This window comes from Carcharodon carcharias, chromosome 31 (assembly GCF_017639515.1).
Source record: "Carcharodon carcharias isolate sCarCar2 chromosome 31, sCarCar2.pri, whole genome shotgun sequence".
Lineage (NCBI taxonomy): Eukaryota > Metazoa > Chordata > Chondrichthyes > Lamniformes > Lamnidae > Carcharodon > Carcharodon carcharias.
In genome coordinates, this window is record NC_054497.1 from 15,574,831 (window position 1) to 15,580,213 (window position 5,383).

The following is a 5,383-nucleotide window of genomic DNA, read 5'->3' on the forward strand; positions in this document are numbered from 1 at the left end:
AGGGGATGGATGGGGGGAGATGAGGGGAGGGGAGGAGATGAGAGGGGAGGAGATGAGAGGAGAGGAGATGAGCGGAAGGGAGGGGGAGATTAGGGGATGGAGGAGATGAAGGGAAGGGTAGGGGGAGATGAGGAGGAGGGGGAGATTAGGGGAAGGGGAAACGAGGGAAGGGGAGATGAGTGGAAGGGAGGGGAAGATGAGGGGCAGGGGGAGATGAGGGAAGGGGGGAGATGAGGGGAGGGGGAGTGGGGGAGATGAGGGGAGGGAGGAGATGAGGGGAGGGGGAAGATGAGGGGAGGGGTGGAGGGTGATGAGAGGGAAAGGGAAGATGAGGGGAGGGGAGATAGGGGGAAATAAGGGAGGGTAGGGGGGAGATGAGTGGAAGGGAAGGGGTGATGAGGGGAATGGAGGGGGGAGATGAGGGGAAGGGAGGTGTAAGATGAGGGGAGGAAGAGATGGGAGAAGATGAGGGGAGGGGGAGATGAGGGAAGGGGCGGGGAGATGGGGGAAGGGAGGGGGAAGATGAGGGATGGGAGATGAGGGGAGGTAGAAGATGAGAGTGGGGGGAGATGAGGGTTAGACCAGGTGATGGGAGGGGGGAGATGAGGGGAGGGGGAGATGAGGGGTGAGGGAAAGATGAGTTGGGGGGAGATGAGGGGATGGGGAAGATGAGGGGAGGAAGAAGATGAGGGGAGGGGGAGATGAGGGGAGGGGAAGATGAGGGGAGGGGGAAGATGAGGGAAGGGGGAGATGAGGGGAGGCGGAAGATGAGGAGAGGGGAAGATGAGGGGAGGGGGAAGATGAGGGGAGAGGAGGGGGAAATGAGGTGAGAGGGAAGATGAGAGGAGGGGGAGATGAGGGGGGAGGGGGAGATGATGGGTGGGGAGTGGGAGATGAGGGGAGGGGAGGGGGAAGATGAAGGGAGGGGACGGGGATATGAGGGGAAGGGAGGGAAAAGATGAGTATAGGGAAGATGAGGGGAGGGTGGAGATGAGGGGAGGGGGAAGATGAGGGACAGGGGAGATGAGGGGGGTAGGGGAGGGGAAGGGAGGGGGATGAGGGGAAGGGAAAGATGAGGGGAAGGGACGGGTAAATGAGGTGAAGTGAGGGGGAGATGAGGGGAAGGGAGGGGGTGATGAGGGGAAGGGAGGGGGAGATGAGGGGAGGGGGGAGATGAGGGAAGGGGAGGTGAGAGGGAGGAGATGAGGGGAGGGGAAGATGAGGGGAGGGGTGGAGGGTGATGAGAGGGAGAGGGAAGATGAGGCGGCAGATGAGGGGAGGGGAGATAGGGGGAAATAAGGGAGGGGTGGGGGGAGATGAGTGGAAGGGAAGGGGTGATGAGGGGAATGGAGGGGGGAGATGAGGGGAAGGGAGGGCGAAGATGAGGGGAGGGGGAAGATGAGGGAGGGGAGATGAGGGGACAGGGAAGATGAGGGGAGGGAGGGATGAGGGGAGAGGCGGGGAGATGAGGGGAAGGGAGGGGAGAGATGAGAAGGGAGGGGGAGTTGAGGGGACAGGGAAGATGAGGGGAGGGGGTGATGAGGGGAAGGGGAGAGGTGAGGGGAGATGAGGAGAGGTGAGGGGAGATGAGGTGACGGATGGGGGCGATGAGGGGAGGGAGGAGATGAGAGGAGGGGAGATGAGAGGAAGGGAGGGGGAAGTTGAGGGGAGGGGGGAGATGAGGGGAAGGAGGGGGAGAGGGAGGATGAGGGCAAGGGTAGGGGGAGTTGAGCCGAGTGGGAGATGAGGGGAGGGGGGAAGATGAGGGGAGGGCAGGAGGGAAGATGAGGGGAGGTGGGAAGATGAGGAGAAGGGGGAGATGAGGGGAGGGGGGAAGATAAGGGGAGGGGAGATGAGCGGAAGGGAGGAGGGAGATTAGGGGAGGGAGGAGATGAGGGGAAGGGTAGGGGTAGATGAGGAGGGGGAGATGAGGGGAAGGGGAAACGAGGGAAGGTGGAGATGAGGGGAAGGGAGGGGAAGATGAGGGGCAGGGGGAGATGAGGGAAGGGGGAGATGAGGGGAGGGGAGATGAGGGAAGGGGGAGATGATGGGAGGGGAGATGAGTGGAGGGGGAAATGAGGGGATGGGGAAGATAAGGGGAGGGGGAGTGGGGGAGGGGAGGGAGGAGATGAGGGGAGGGGAAGATGAGGGGTGGGGTGGAGGGTGATGAGAGGGAGAGGGAAGATGAGACGGAAGATGAGGGGAGGGGAAATAGGGGGAAATAAGGGAGGGGAGGGGGGGAATGAGTGGAAGGTAAGAGGTGATGAGGGGAATGGAGGGGGGAGATGAGGGGAAGGGAGGGGGAAGATAAGGGGAGGGGAAGATGAGGGATGGGAGATGAGGGGAGGGAGAAGATGAGGGTAGGGGGGAGATGAGGGTTAGATCAGGTGATGGGAGGGGGAGATGAGGGGCGGGGAGATGGGGAGATGAGGGGAAGGGAGGGGGAGGAGGTGAGGGGAGGGGGGAGATGAGGGGAGGGGAGATGAGGGGAAGGGGAAGGTGAGCGGAGGGGGGAGATGAGGGGAGAGGGAAAGATGAGGTGAGCGGGAGATGAGGGGATGGGGAAGATGAGGGGAGGAAAAAGATGAGGGGAGGGGGAGATGAGGGGAGGGGAGATGAGGGAAGGGGAGATGAGGGGAGGGGGAAGATGAGGGGAGGGGGAGATGAGGTGAGGGAGGAAGATGAGGGGAGGGGAAGATGAGGGGGAGGGGGAGATGATGGGTAGGGAGGGCGAGATGAGGGGAGGGGGAAGATGAGGGGAGAGATGGGGAAATGAGGTGAGAGGGAAGATGAGAGGAGGAGGAAGATGAGAGGAGGGGGAGATGAGGGGGGAGAGGAGATGATGGGTGGGGAGGGCGAGATGAGGGGAGGGGGAGATGAGGGGAGGGGAGAGGGAAGATGAAGGGAGGGGACAGGGATATGAGGAGAAAGGAGGGGGAAGATGAGTATAGGGGAGATGAGGGGAGGGTGGAAATGAGGAGACACATGAGGGGGTACGGTTTGAGTCACTGACAGATGAGTGGGTACAGTCACTGAGTCACTGAGAGATGAGGGGGTACGGTCTCTGAGTCACTGACAGATGAGGGGGTACGGTCCCTGAGTCATTGAGAGATGAGGGGGTACGGTCAGAGGGGGAGATGAGGGGAAGGGAGGGGGATGAGGGGAAGGGAGAGATGAGGGGGAATTGAGGGGAAGGAAGGGGGAGATGAGGAGAAGGGAGAGGGGAGGGTGAAGATGAGGGGAGGGGAGAGATGAGGGGAGGGGGAGATGAGGGGAGGGGAGAATAGGGGAAGGGGGAGATGAGGGGAGGGAGGAGCTGAGAGGAGGGGGAAGATGAGGGGAGGAGGAAGATGAGGGGAGGGATGGCGGAAGATGAGAGGAGGGAGGAGATGAGGGGAGGGTAGATGAAGGGAAGGAGAGGAAAATGAGGGGAGGGGGAAAGATGAGGGAAGGGGGAAATGAGGGGATGGGAGGGGGAGATGAGGGGAGGGGAATGAGCAGGGAGGGAGATGAGGGGAGGAGAAGATGAGGGGAGAGGGAGATGAGGGGGAATGGGGGAGATGAGGGGAGGGAAGAGATGAGGGGAGGGGCAAGATGAGGGGAGGATGAAGATGAGGGCTGCGGGAGATGAGGGGAAGGTAGGAGGGAGATGAGGGGGGAGATCGGCGGGGCAGGGGGAGATGAGGGGAGATGGGATAGGGTGATGAGGGCAGGGGGAAGATGAGGTAAGGGGGGAGATGAGGGGAATGGAGGGGGAAATGCTTGGAAGGGGGAGATGGGGGAGGGGAGGGGGAGATGAGGGGAGGGGTGGAGATGAGGGGAGGGGGAGATGAGGGGAGGGGGAAGATGAGGGGAGGGGTGGGGGAAGATGAGCGGAGGGGGAAGATGAGGGAAGGGGAGGCGGGAGATGTTGAGGGGGAGATGAGGTGAGGGGAGGGGAGGGGAGGGGAAGATGAGGGGAGGGGAGGGGGAATATAGGGAGGGGAGGGGGAGGTGAGGGGGTGGGGAAGATGATGGGAGGGGAGGTGGAGATGAGGGGAGGGGAGGGGGAGATGAAGGGAGGGGAGGGAGAAGATGAGGGGAGGGGAGGGGGTAGATGAGGGGAGGGGGAGATGAGGGGAAGGAGCTGAGGGGAGGGAGAGATGAGGGTTGTGGAGATGAGGGGATGGGGAAATGAGGGGAGTGGGAAGGTTAGGGGAGGGGGAGATGAGGCGAAGCGAGGGGTGAGATGATGGCAGGGGAGGAGGGAGATGAGGGGGAGTGGGGAGATGAGAGGAGGGAGGAGATGAGGGGAGGGGGAAGATGAGGTGAGGGGAGGAGGGAGATGAGGGGAAGATGAGGGGAGGGGAGGGTGGAGAGGAGGGGATGGGCGAAGATTAGGGGAGGGGGGAATGATGAGGGGTGGACGGAAGATGAGGGGAGGGGGAAAGATGAGGGGAGGGGGAAGATGAGGGGAGCGGTTGATGAGGAGTGGGGGAGATGAGGGGAGGGGGAAGATGAGGGAAGGGGGAAGGGTGGAGTTGAGGGGATAGGAGGGGGTTATGGGGTGTGGAGGGGCAGATGAGGGGAAGGGGAGATGAGGGGAGAGGTCGGGGAGATGAGGGGAGGGGGAAGATAAGGGAAGGGAGATGGAGTTGAGGGGTGTGGAGGGGAGGCGAAAATGAGATGGGAAGATGAGGGGAAGGGAGATGAGGGGAAGGATGGGGGAGATGAGGAGGGGAGATGAGAGGAAGGGAGTGGGGAGATGAGGGGAGGGGGGTGTGGAGGGGAGGGGAGATGAGGGGAAGGGGGGAGATTAGGGGAAAGGTAGGGGGAGATGAGGGGATGGGGAAAGATGAGGGGAGGGGGAGATGAGGGGAAGGGAGGGGGAGATGAGGGGAGGGGGAGATGAGGGGAGGGAGGAGATGAGAGGAGGGGGAAAATGAGGGGAGGGGGAAGATGAGGGGAGGGGAGGTAGGGGGAAATAAGGGAGGGGGAAAATGAGGGGAGGGAGAGATGAGGGGAGGAGGAAGATGAGGGGAAGGGGAAGATGAGGGCTGGGGGAGATGAGGGGAATGGAGGAGGGAGATGAGGGGAGGGAGGAGATGAGGGGGGAAGATGTGGGGCGGGAGAGATGAGGGGAAGTTGTGGTGGGTATGAGGGGAGGGGGGAGAAAAGGGGGGGAGATCGGCGAGGAGGGGGGAGATGAGGGGAGGGGAGATGGGATGGGGTGATGAGGGCAGTGGGAAGATGAGGGAAGGGGGAGATGAAGGGAGGGGGAAGATGAGAGGAGTGGGGGAGATGGGGAAAGGGGGGCATATGGGGGAGTGGTGGGGAGGGTGGGGGAGATGAGGAGGGGAGGGGTAGATGGGAGTGGATATGTGGGGATGGGAGAGATGAGGGG